At 43.3% G+C, this 13,994-nt stretch overlaps 1 protein-coding gene across 3 annotated transcripts in view; it reads right to left on the bottom strand.

Annotated features, from left to right (window-relative positions):
- The window catches only part of CASR (calcium sensing receptor), a 92,973-nt gene extending 79,536 nt beyond the window's left edge, over positions 1–13,437 (bottom strand). The window contains exon 1 of one of the 3 annotated variants that reach the window (XM_079155294.1): positions 13,326–13,437. The gene's annotated coding sequence lies outside the window, so the exon portion shown is untranslated. Of the gene's footprint in view, positions 1–11,854; positions 12,562–12,590; positions 12,719–13,325 lie in introns of those variants that run through there. The other 2 variants (XM_079155293.1, XM_079155292.1) reach the window with 2 other exon arrangements.
- Positions 13,438–13,994: the final 557 nt, after the last annotated feature.

Raw genomic sequence — 13,994 nt, 5'->3', positions numbered from 1 at the left:
TCCAGGATTCTGCTGGGGTGCACCAAACCAGGCAGTGGCAGGAGGTGGAGAAGATATTTAGTTAGTTTAGATCAGGAAAAGAATTTTGATTCAACAAGCTATGGATTTCCTACCTGAGCCACACGAGGACACGCAATGCCAGACATGAGCTCTGTTTTGTGCAAATATTTCCAGCATGAATGATTAGTTCTCAAGCTCAGCATAGCAGGCAGGTGGACAAAAAGAACTACTGGAGTTGTTAGCATAAAACACCATCAGAGGACATACCAAGATGGAGTTCTGAAGACCCCACCTCTAAATGGGGAGATGTTGTCCACCGTTACAAGCCTGGTGACTATAGTTAACAAGAAGGTACTATATATTTGAGGTTTGCTGAGAGAGTAGATTTTAAGTGTTCTTCCCACACACCAAAAATGGCACCTAGGTGGTATGATGGATATGTGCACCAACTTGACTGTAGTTAGTGGACCAATCACAAAATACATGTTTAGCAGATCATCACATGGAATGTCAATTATACCTCAATAAAATTGGGGGTGCATAGCATGAAGACCTTTTTTCCTATTAAAAATAGTAAGAGAAAATGAAAAATTAAAAAATCTAAACCTCAATTTAAAAGTAATTATTACATAGCAAGTGAAAGAAAAATCAGTCTCATTTCAACCCTTTCATCTCACAACTCTTCACATTTTAAATGTATAATACAATACATACTTGTGTTTCTAGATCTATAATATTTCTCTTTGAATATGTTTTATAGTATCTGTTTTTACAAAAAATTGGATTTAGTCTCAAATCCTACGTTACTTACTATGCCTTAAACACATTTCTATGCCACTGAATATTCTTTTTCCACATAATTCATAATGACTGACAGTGTTTCACTGGCTCCAAGTATCATCATTTATTTAACCAATTCCCTTTTGTTGGACATGAAACCTGATTCAAATTTTTCTTATTATGAATATTGCTCTTTTGAAATTCCTCAGGGTAAAATCTTTGCACATATTAATGATAATTTTCTTAGTATAAACTCAGTCATGGGAATTGTTAGATTAATGAATAAGAACATTTTAAAAGCTTTTCACAGGTATTGCTAGATTTTCCCACCAAAAAAGTTAATTAATTCATACTCTCATAGCAGATTGTAAATGAACTTATGGAAAACTCATCATAATTTTGAAGGAAGGAAAAATATCCCATAAATTAAATTTTGATTGTGGGTTTTGGAATAATATGAACTGAATTTGAATGTTGACTGTTCTACTTACTGGTCAGGAGGCCTCAGACAAGTCACTCAACATCATTAAACCTCAGTTTCCCCAAGTGCATTGGGATGATGTCTACCTAAAGCTTCTGGTAGGATTAAACAAAACAATATACAAAAATACTTAGCACAATGTCTGGCATATTGCAAACCCTAAATAAACAGTAAATGATGGTATTCCTTGCAATAATTATCCCACCTAGGATTCTACTATAAAACTTATCAAGAACAGCACATGGACGTAGGCACCAAAGAGAAGGAATTCAGATCACAGAATACACTGAAGGAAAGCATCAGGATCACCATGGGTCATGAATTTGGATCAGGAAACAGCCTTCTGAACAAGAGACTCATGACTCTAAGATGCTGTCACAGTGGTGGGGTCAATGTGGCAGTGTTCCACATGGTGCCATAACAGACACAACCAACACTGTGTGGACATGGAGGAAATGAAATCCTTGCTCTGAGGCCCAGCTGCTCTGTAGACTGTTACAGGGGGAAACAATGACAAGTTTCGGGAAAGTTACAAAAAGGAATGTCACGAGCCCTGGGATGTGTAAGTTGGGTGCTGTCCTAGAGAGTTGAAAACACTACTCAAGCAATAATAGGTATGATGATTTGAAGAGGGAGGAAGGAAGAGCTGGAGGGAAGGGGAGAGAGGGATAGTAGGGAGGAACAAGAAAGATGAGGAGCAGGAGGAAGAAGGAAGAGGACAAGGAGGGAAGAGAAGGAAGAAACAACCAAAGTGCACAGACCAGATAGATGAGTGAGTCCACCATGCTGGCCCCACTATACCTCACCAGGGGGAGGTAGCGTCACAGATGTACAAGCCGGGCCCAGGCAGGCAAGAGCTCTAGGCATACTTGTGGATGATGACAAGAATGTAGGGTGAATCTAAGAAGCACAGTGATGAAAACAGAATTGAGTATACACAGAAGGAGGGAAGAGGGTTCTGGAAACCCTCAAGAGGAACAAAGGTTCACAAGACATTGCTGGGATCTCTTGGTCAAGTGCAGAGGCTCATGGAGAATTTCTTTTCTTGATACTGTGGACCAACAAGGTCCACACTAACCAACCACCCATGGCTGGAATACAGGGAAGGGGTTAAGAAAGGTTAGAGCTGGCTTATGTTCTGCCTTCTTGTTCGTGTGACCTGACTGCACCAAGGTGGGATGGAACAAAGTGGTAGAGGTGGGGGAATAGGAGGGAAAAGAGTCAGAAGTGGGGGTGAAGGAAGCAATCACCCCATCCCATTGCTCTTACAAGGGAGACCCAGATGCATGAGATGAACCTGCCTCTCAGAAACTCCAAATCCAGAAGGAAGACAAAATCCCCTGTCACAGCATGCACATATGATAAATGGATAACAGGAGCAGTAGGCACAGCTGATAGTGGGCTCTGAGCAGGTGTAGCTGGAAAAGCTTCCTGGTGCAGAAGGTCTGGATTGATCTCAGAGAGGGGAGGTTCCACGCTGTGTGCACTTGGCAGAACTCAGGAGGTGTACAGACTGCAAACCTGGTGACATGTACTGCCAAGTGAAACAGGCAGGACACTAAAAAAAACAGAACTTGGCTGTGGGGCCAAGAAGACTCATCTCTACATTCTCCCTTCAGGGTTCTTTGGAGGACAAAAAAAATAATAGGAATATAGTAACAGTTACTGACATGATAAGTGCTCAGAAAGTGATGGATAATTTTATTATAGCACTATTTCTAGTAATAAAAGCACAGATAGAAATGAGAGGGTAGGAGAAGGGTAACATAAAACACAACCTGAAAACTTCCAGGAATAAAAGAATTGAAATTAACAAGGGACAATGTTAAGGGTGATAAAATTAAAGAAGGGGTGGATAGAGCGGGACTACTAAGGGTGGTGCTTGGACCAGCACCCCCAGCATCACCTGGCCTTGTAGGAACCACGGACATTTGACCCCATCCCACTCCTGCTTAACCAGTTTCTGGGATGAAGCTCAGCAACCTTTATGTTGATAATAATCCCCCTTAAAGTTTGGAAGCCCTGGGGTAGAGGCTTTGAAAACATTTCTTGGTCAAAAGATTAATTAAAACTACACACTGCTCTCCAGTTAGCTGTGACCTCAAAATTAATCTTTTCACATGTGCAAGAGGTTATTTAGAATTTGTGAAGAGAAAATTGGAGATTCTTAAGGAAAGAAAAACTAGAAAACAATTAAGATTGATGATAGGTGCTGAATCTAGCCACTGTAAGTGGATACATAGATTTATGTTGGGTCTATCATATTTTGGGGCAAATTAAGTCACAAAAAATGCTTTAAATTTTTTGAGTTTTGAATATTTTGAAACTGAAGACCTATATTAAGTTATTTAACTCACATTAAAACCCTATGTGGTAGAAACTCTTATCATCCTCCCCAACATACGAGGAAAGTGGGGTATGGAGAGATTTCCATACTGGGCGAAGGATTTGAACCCAGGCGGTGAGACTGCAGAATACACGATTTTAGCTGCTAGTCTATGCTGCTTCACACCCACCATAATGTTTACCCATTCCCTTTTTGTTGAACACATAGGTTATTTCTAGTGTTTCATTTTCAAATACGTACCACAAAGAACACATTTGGACATGAGTCTTAAACCAAATTTATGGTGATTTCTTTATTATATGTTCCCAGAAACAGAATTCCTTGGTCAAAGCTGTGAATAGTTTTAAGGCAATTGTTTTCTAGGTCATTTGCTATAAGGGTAACTGTTTTGTCTTACTCCGCCAGCATTGTATTTAAAATCTTAGTGTTCTTGGTACATAAACTGGTATAACCTTTTAAAGTTGCTTACTTCTTTGATTCAAAATAAAGTTAGCACATTTTTGTGTTTCTCCACTCCTGTTTTTCCACATTTGAAAACTGTTATGTCTTTTATTTACTTTTTTGCAGGGAGGTGGGGGTACCAGGTATTGAGCCCATGGGCACTCAACCACTGAGCCATATCCCCACCTTTTTAATGTTTTAAAAGACAGGGTCTCTCTGAGTTACTTAGGGCCTCACTAAATTGCTGAGGCTGGCTTTGAACTCTCGATCCTCCTGCCTCAGCCTCCCGAGCTGCTGGGATTACAGGTGTGCACCACTGCGCCCAGCCCTTTACTCACTTTTTAAAAACCAAGGTCTCAATGTTCTTTTTATTAAATTCTACAAGCTCTTTCATACTGAAAATGTTAACCCTTTGGCGTGTTTGGTGCCCAGTAATTTTTTAAGTTTATTTTCCTTTTAATTTAATTATGACAATATATATGCTATTTAAGTGCTTATGTAATACAATCTATCAATATTTTCCTCCATAATTCTCTGCTGCTTTCACACTTAGAACTTCCTCATTCTCACAGTCTACTGCTCTCCTTTCCAAAAGACAGAAACTTTCCAAATAAGTTACCACCTGATTGGGTGTATTCACAGGGGGAGGCTCATTTCTTCAGAGAGCTGAATGAGCCTCACTTTCAAAGGTGGATATCCCTGGAGCTCCATGCTGCCAGGTGCAGGCAGAGCTACGTAGGGGCTAACAGAGTCAGCCTCAGGCAGTAGGCCTGTCATTTACAGCCAGGCTGCCCCAAGCAAGCCACCCCACCCTCAGTGTCTAGTGGCCTAATTTGTAAAATGAAGATGGTAATGCCTATCCTGATAATTGCCCTATTTAATTCCTGTGGGGTTCTGAGGATAAAAGGAGTTAGTGGTAGGAGGGTGCCTTATCAATCACTGACCTTAAAACAGTCTGCATTTTGAGATTTGCTGGTTTCTGGGGTTTCCACATTGAATAAGACATGCTTTCTGTGCATGGGGACAATGTACCTTAGCTTATGTAAGTCTTTCTAAAAAAATCTTTGAAATATATTTCCTATAATTAATAAATGTGATTACAGGTAAGAATGAGTCATTCTTAAAAAGAGCAGAGGCAAAACAGTGAAAGGTTATAATTGCCAAAGATTTTGAATACACTCTATGTTTTTGAAAAACAGTTTTTCAGGAAAGCAAATTTAACTTGATAGCTTCATGCTACCATATCATATCAGATTATTAACTGTATTTTAATTAAAACAAGTAAAGAGATCAGAATACGCAGCATAAGTTCTGAGGTAGCTTCTCCCATGTGTCTGTCATGATGACATTGGTGTTCAACATGACACATCGATAGTTATATATCAAGTGTAAGGGTGGACAATGTTCATATAAATTTTTTAATAATCAACGATGTAGGTAATATTAAAGCTTAGTTTATAGGTAAGAAATATGGGGCACAGAGACGTTAAACACCTTGTCCAAGGTCACAAAGCTGTGGAGCTGAGCTATAAGCCCAGGTAATCTAACTCCAGAGCTCAGGATTTTGTTTGTTTTTTCCATATATTTACTTTTTATTGAATTCATTAAAGTTATAGAGTTCTTGCACTGCCAAACTGTGCCTGTGAATCCAAAGGAGGAAATGATATAATGAACAGCCTCATCTACCCATCATACAGTATATTAGAACTTGATTCATATGCATTTTGAGAATTTTTCAGTCTTTCATAAAATTTTAACAAGAGTTGGAATTTAAGTCTGTTGCAGTTCTTCAACATCTCCAGTACAGTAGGCCATTACATAAAACCTCATATTCATCTCAGTTCATCCTCAACAACATAACCCAGCAAAAATTTGTTGGTAAAATGTACACTTTAAGGAAAATATGTGGCTCAAGGTCCAAGAGATTACTTGTTAGGGTTTTTAGCTCCCAAATCATGTCTTCAGTGTAACCAAGAATCTTTAACCATTCTGCTGTACTGCCTCTGAAAAGATGAGTAAAATTTTGCTGATGATTGCATAGGACACAAGCAGAGTGTAGAAAGAGACCACCTGGCCTCCTCATTTCTGTTGTCTCCTAATTCCTCAACCAACAAAAATTTAGCCCAAAAGGGCTCCTGTGGGCATAGCCTCTGGGCATTAGCATGAGCAGACCCCAGATCCCCACCTGAAATCCCCACTAATGGTCTTATGGATGCAGGGAGCGTGTCTGATGCGGTGGTGCAGAACCCAGGCATGAGGGCCCCTCTTGTCCCACCCCAGCTTGTCCTGATCAGCTGGCCCCAGCCTCCTCCACTTTCTCCCCACACTCTCCCTTAAGGCATCTCTGCGCGCACCATGCAACTGATGAGCTGAGCGCTACAGGCTTCTGTCAAGTCATGGAAGACTTATAAAAGACTACATAAAGACTAAGGTGATTCTGTCAACCACCTACTTCTATTAAGAGAAGGAAAACAAAATGTTTTTCCTGAGGACAAATAGCTCACAGTAGTTGGGGAGAACATTTACAATCTCTTTGAGTCTGCCTATTTCTTTCAGGATGGGGGCGGGGGAAAGAAGATCCTTAGGGACTCTACCAAAAACAAAACAAAACAAAACAAAACAAAAAAAACAAAATGGGAGAAAGAAGTGAAAAGAAATGAAATGACTCCATTCTTTGGTAGTGATTTTGCTTGTGTGTGTTAAAGACTTGTTGACAGAAGAGTGAGAGTCGAGTTTCCTCTGTGGGCATCATGTTACCTTTGCTCCATCATCTCTGATAAGCATTCACTGAGGGTGGAGGAAAACAGGTTTCCAGGGGGGAAAAAATCAATTACAGATGAGAAACACATGTAAGCAAATTAATTCAGGTTACTTAACCTAAGAAATCTTTACTCTTCCTGCTTTTTCAGTGTACAGAAAGACCTTGGGGACCCATTGAGCCAAAGGGTATGACCAATTAAGTGCTTGGACACACTCCAGGCCTGTGTTAAGCATTTTCCATGTATTGCTCATTTAATTCCCACAAATAACCTTTGAAGGAGACATCATCGTAGTTTTACGGTATCCACCAGCTGTCTACCAGTTCAAGAGGAGGCTCGGATTGGTTAATGTCTTACCGAAGGTCATAGAGACATAAAGTACATTTTCAACCAAACTAGACTGTCCGTGGCAGAGGCTGACCTTCATTTTCCTCGTTTTGCCTTTGGTCACCTCATTCATTTCATCTTGCCTGCTTATAATGTCTGCTCCTTTCTGTGACTTCAAGTAATAACACAGTTGTTCAAGGAATTGAATCCAAAATCACACTTTTAATGAGCACTTCCCAGTATCCACCTTTGGTGGAAGCAGGCATAAATCTCCCAGCAGTTCTTCCAAAATGCCATCACATATCTGGCTTGTGTTCTGCCTTATGGACAGTTAGTGTGGTTACCAAGAGTGCACATGTGACACAGGGACCACCTTAGCCCTCTACGTCCCACTGACTTCCATAAGCTCATGTAAGCATCTCAGCAGGAGCTTGCTGGACTGTGGAAGGACACTTGAGAAAGAAAAGGAGAAAAAAGCCAGTCAGGCTAATGTGAGGAGAGAGTTGCACCGGGACTGCGTGAGGCTTATATATGGCCTTTCGTGGCAGGGACAAAGGGGTGAAGTCTAATATTCATTCACTCTGATCTAGACCCTGTTTTATGCTCTTACACAGAAGTTATCAAAGGGTCTTCTGAATCAGAAAGACAGCTTTTTTGGACACTGATCAAGAAGTTCTCTGCCCATGAGCACTTCCAAGATTCCTGATTCCCAGTCCAGGTTGATATCTAGCTTCCTTTTGTTCATCCCGAGATCATGTGGATGACAGAGGTCAGGGAGGACAGACCATAATCCAAGGTGGCTTCCTCCCCCTCACAGCCCGCATGCAGGGAGCAACAGTTCTGTGGTAGAGTCTATGCTGAAAAAACATGAACTCTTTTTCTCCACGGTCACTGCCATGGCCATCCTGGTTCAGGCCGTCATCACCACAGTTTGGCTGGTTATACCTGTATGTGGTCACTCTGCTCTAGGTGTCCCCCTTCCACATGCAGACAGGTGACTGCCCTTTGCTAAATGCTAGGTTACTCCTGTATGGAAAACTCTCCAGCAGCTCCTCTGCCCTAGGAGCAATAATGAAAATTAACAGCCAAGCTTCACTGGGTTCACAGTCTGTGTTGGGCACTGTGCATCTTGAGTCAGTCTTCGCAGTGATCCTATGAGGGATGTTCTACCTCCGTCACCATTACTGACAGAAGCTACGTTACTTGACTGAGGTCTCTTAGCTAGAAGGTGGCAGAACCTTAAGCCTGGGTCTGTGTGACCCTACGGTGTACACTTTAACCACCTCACTAGCCTGTCCTCCTTTTCTAGCCTCATGGTTCCATGAGCCCCTCTTTGCTTCTTGAATTGCTTGCAAGTCTTAGAACTTGATGTGCCGTTCCAAGTCTCTGGGGTTTGTTTTTGCACACAAGCCTCTTTCTCTAATGCCCTCTCCCTTTTATCTACCTGCTGGAACGTCTCATCCTCCAGTAGTCAATTCAAGTGTTACCACCTCTTTGAACCATTTCCCGACATCCTCCCTTGGTTGGCAGAACTGGTCACTCTCCTCCCCTGTGCTTCTCCCTATGATGTTTCCATTACAGCACATGCAGTACTTAATAGCCTGACATGGATGAGTACAACTCCTCTCTTAGACTTGGAAGAACTCCTTAAGTGCTGGGACTGTGTTTCCTCAATTCATTTTATCCACAGTCTCTAACATAGTTCTGGGCCCAGAGAAGTTTTACTACAAATATTGTTGAAGAAATGAAAATATTTGTTTGAACATTAAACACATCGCTTGTTACAGCATCCCTGCACTATGTGGTGAGATTTATATCTTCACTTACAGCATTAATACAATTGGTTATATGTATCTTTGTCCTTATTAAAGAACTGTATATGAGGTTTTGAAGAGGTATGGCAGATTTAGGGTAACTAAAAATTTTGACACCCGCCCCATTCCCCTGCCAAAAAAATTCAAGGGCTGGAAATGTAACTCAGTGGTAGAATGTGTGCTTTGCATGTGCAAGGTCCTGGGTTCTATCCCTAGCACTGGGCAGCAGGGTGGGGATGTGGGGTGAGGACTGACATTGTCCCAATTAGAATGGGGATAGGGAGGGAGGGAAGATGTTTCTCACCTGGGAAGTTATTCAGTGATACCACTGATCCGTCACTAAATAACCCAAATTTGATGTCAGAGGTATCTACACATTTACCTTATCAATCGGAGTCTGATTGATTAGCATTTGACCTTCAATGTGCACATTTTATTGCACATAGTAAAATAAATGGATAAGAATTAACAAAATAAATGGATAAGAATTAAGTTAACCTAAACATTTAATTTAAAATCAAGAATACTGTAATGGAGAACCATGACTACTTTCCGACAACACACACAGCCTGTGATAGATAACAAAGCATTCTTTCCTATTGTGCCAGAAACACCAGCTCTGCGCACATGCACTTGTAGCGTGGTAAATGCTACACAGCAGCCAGTCTTCTTGATGATTGGCAGCCAAATGCAATTCCTACCTGACAGGATCTGGCCTAACCTCAAAACCAAATACATCTCCGTCATTCCCATCCACCCCTGAACCTCAGCTCAGGGGAGACCTACTTGAGAAATTCTTCCCTGGTCTCAAGTCCAGTTTATATGTACCTACAAAGAATGTCATTTATTTCCTTTGCAGAGTTTACCTTAGTTTGTAACCATTAGTTAATACTTCAGTGATTTAATGAATAGCTACCTCTCCAAAGCAGCTAGGAGGGCAGGCACCTGGCCTGACTTTATTCACTGTTCTGTTCCTACTAGCTAGCATATAGGGAGGTGCGCTATACACATTTTGGATGAATGAGATGCTTCACTTCTTGCCCAACAATGTCCTGTTCACTTAAGAATTATACCCAACTCCTCGTGAGGCGTGGACCTGCCTCACCCCATTCCTCTTTATTGTTCCCCTATCCTATCACAAGGACCAGTCTTGAGTTTTGAATCCTTTCCTCCCCATTCAGAGAGTTTTCTCAGAAGGGGCAGCTTCAAACCAACCTGAACTTTCTGACGCTCATGACCTCCAGTTCAAGGAGGTGCCAGAGGAAAAAGGGAACAAAATTATGGAAACTGCGACAGCAACGAGACTATTTGAAACAGTTTACACAGCTCCTAAAGAACCTGTCGACCACTGTGTTTTACCATATAGACAAAAGGGGTTGATTAGTTGAACTTTCTTACACTTTCAGATGTTTTGACCTAGCATAGAAAAAGTCCTGGAAAAGAGTTTATTGTGCTGGCTGATGGCAAATGGTAAGCTACATGTGTGATCTATTAGCAAAATTATGTCCCTAAATTATAGGGCCCTGCTCCAGGATTCTTCTCCCCTGGAGGTTGGGGTGGGGGGCTGGTCTGCTCCTCCTTGACTACTTCCCAGTTCCCCTCCAACTCCTTCTGCATCTTCCCCTCCCCCTTCTCTACCACAAAGCTGTGTCCCTGAGCTCCTCTCTGGGCTGCTCAGAGGCCACTATAAAACATTCACCTTCCCAGGTCCTACAAAGGGAAAATCCAAGGCATGCCACTCTAGGGTGGAGAGGGGGAAAGCAATGGAAGGTATTTAAGTGGCAAAGGGCTGCTTTGAGGAATTGGCACCAATGTGGAGCATTCAGGAATGATTCTTCATCGATCCCTCTCAGTACCCAAATCTACTTCAACTGCACTTGGAAAGACCAGTTTAAGGGAAAGAACAGGTGGGTACAGAACTTATCACGGACTTTTCCTCAACACACCTTTCTTCAAATTGCTGGAAGAATGAAGGCCACTAAAGGAGCCGTCTTCTCATTAGTGGGCTTCCTACCCTGAGGACCCTCTCTCTGAAAGATGCTGGAGAGTGCAGTGGTGTTCTAAGGGAGAAGACTGGGGACTAGGGATGTGGGTAGTGGTAGTGAAATCATTTTCTTCTGGTACTTTCAACTGCAGGAGGTGGATAAAGAATCAGAAGGAAGGGACAGAAGGAGCAGAACAGGAAAGCACATGGGTAAAGAAGGGAGGCATACATACAGGCCAATGCTAGTACAGGTATTGCCCCGAGATGGTAAACCCCTGCATAATTTGATTTTTAAAAACTATGTACATATATTGCAATTGAAAACTACAATCTCGAAATAATAATAAAAGACTCCATCAATCAGGTGCCTTTTTTTTCTCCTCAAGGAATATGAAAGCTGGTAACTAGACCTGGGTGGGGACTGACACCCTAACTTGGTGCCATTGAGGCAAAGTCTCCAAGGCATTTGGCGGCTTGGACCAGAATTCCTCCGAGAGGACTCCTGGCCCAGGCAGATGGGTGCGGATGCTGTGGCCTTTCCTACACACAAATGCACTCTAGAAAGCTACTTATCCCCTTGTTAACACACGGAAAAGGAGTTCTTTCAGACCTTATTTCTGCAGAAATAAGGCAGAGGCACGACATACAACTTACAGCCGCGTCTTAGTGCACACCTCCATTCATCCGCATGGACAACCCCACAGCCCTTCAGGGTCACTAAAGAGTCCCGTACCAGAAACCTAGCTCCTGTAACCCGACCCTGGCTTCCCCCACACCCGGCACCCAGTGCCTCCAGGTCCTAGATGCTTGGATGTGCTCCCCTTGTTTAGTATCTCAGTCCCGTAGCCCTCAGACTCCGTCAGAGTCCCTCCCCTCCTGGGAGCGCTTTCCATCAGCTCTCCTTGCGTCCCTCAGTCCTACCTGCCGCCGATTCCCCGGGTTCCTTCGTACAGAGGCAGTTCTGGTCCCTCGGCGGAGGGTCTCCAGGAGGGTGAGCTCAGGACTGAGCTCAGGGCGGCGCGAAGGTCCTGCTCCCCATGCCAAGGTCGCAGCCTTGGAGGGGCGCGCCACTACCTGGAACTCTTGGCGCGCGCTCTCGGGTCCGGCTACAGGAGCCCCCGCAGACCCTCTGGGCGGCCGAGGTGCCCGGGCCTTAGAGCTCCGCCCCTCTCCCGCTCCCCGCCCGCCTGCCCCCTCGGGGTCCCGGACTGCAGAGCCCTGCTCCGCTCCGAACCCACCTGCGGGCTGCTCTCTAACCCCTGCCCCCGACAGCCAGGCTCCCTTGCCGTCTTCCTAGCCAGACGGAACTGAGCCGACTTCTCCGAAGCCAGGAACTGTGGGGACGCCTTCCCTCCCCCGAGGCCACCCGTTGGGTCTGGTCCCCAGGGAACCGTGGGCCTGGCACTCAAGCCCCCTCCTGTCTCCGGCGCCGCACTAGGGGTTCCCGGCCCTCAGATCGCAGCTCCCGCCCCTGTGTGGAGAAGGTCCCCTTTCCCTCTCCTTTTTGGAGATGAAAAGAGGCTTAAGATATTGGAAACTTGCGACACCACCAACGTCCTACGTGCCAAGAATGGGATACTTTTTTTTTTTTTTCCCTAATAAAAAAGGCCAGAGAGTCACAGTATAAAATTTTTAAATCCCGTGCTCGAACTCTTACTCATTCTGCAAGACTCCGGTCAAGGGTTTCCCGCGCCGGGTGCTCAGAAACAGCTTCTGCGCAAACGGATGCGCATCCCTGGCTGACTGGCGGCCTGCGCCCCTTGCGCGGCTTCTCCTCTACCCTACCCAACAGTGTGCTCCTTAAAGACCGGCACCCAGCCTTTCTCATCCCTGTCTCCATCACCTGGCACCACGCCTGCCACCCATCGCAACATTCAAATGTTTTCTGAATATGTAGAAAACTAATTTCTTTGGTAGAAAACCAGTCTTTGCTTTTTTCCTCTCGAAGCCTACTCACTAGATTGGGTAGGTAATTTGCTAATCTCTATCCTTTTTAATGCACCAGTTCAACCGTTGGAGAACAAAGTAACACTCAGGGGCAGATGTCTGTTGCAGGATCATTTATGACAGAAAAATAATATTAAAAAACAAAGACAGCAAACTGTCACTAGTAAGAAATTGGTTAAATAAATGGCAGAGTGACTTAATAGAATATTATGTAATCATTAAAACAATAAACATCAAGACAGAAGTGCCTCAAATTCTTTTTAGAACAAGGGGGTAGTATTTATTTATTTCTACAGTAAAAAAAAAAAAAAAAGAAAAATAACTTGATAAAGAGTTTACAAAATAATATTAAGGAAAACAGTATAAAATTGCATAATTATCATGATTTATAACTTCAAATTAAAATGTACATTCCTTCTCTGTAAATATGAAGATAAACACCTACCTTAAGGGGTCCTTGGTATATTGAACGAGATATTTTTTTAAAAGTACCTGATACATGGTGGATACTCAGCAAGACGTTCTCATTTCCTTTCTTCACAGAAATACAGACTCACATCCAGAATGTCAGAAACATCCTGGTGGCCCAATTCTGCCCATTTGGCTTATTTTCCCTCAAATGCAGGGTAGGAGAAGGAGCTGAGCAAATGTTCAAACCCTGGGGTTAAGTGAAGGGAAGAATCTAGCTAACAAGAATAAATGCAAGTCCTCCCTGGGCTTCTCCCCCACCCCACAGCAACACACATTTACAGTGGGGTATTTGGTTCAGTGACAGGAAGTGTCAAAAAGCTGGGAGATTTTAGTTGGCTATGAGTGCAACCTTGTCAGTGCGCAAGGGCTGAATTAATTCAATCCAAAACCCTAAAGATCCCACGATCTCAGGCTGAACTAATACTCTTCAGTAGTCAGCTTACACCTGGGCATAATGTTCAAATCTAGGCATTGTCGTTTTAAAGTGTCACTCTGAAGAGCTCTGTTACTCCCATTTTAAAGATGAAGAAATGGAAGCACACAGAGTTTACAGTGTCAAGGACCATGCAGCTTGGAAGCCACAGAGCCAAGAGTGCAATTGCAGCTGCTCAGCTTGCGCACGGTCCCGGGGCCTGGTCACTTT

The sequence above is a fragment of the Sciurus vulgaris genome, assembly GCF_902686455.1.
Source record: "Sciurus vulgaris genome assembly, chromosome: 10".
In the NCBI taxonomy this organism is placed as follows: domain Eukaryota; kingdom Metazoa; phylum Chordata; class Mammalia; order Rodentia; family Sciuridae; genus Sciurus; species Sciurus vulgaris.
This window is presented reverse-complemented; position numbering and strand designations above follow the sequence as displayed.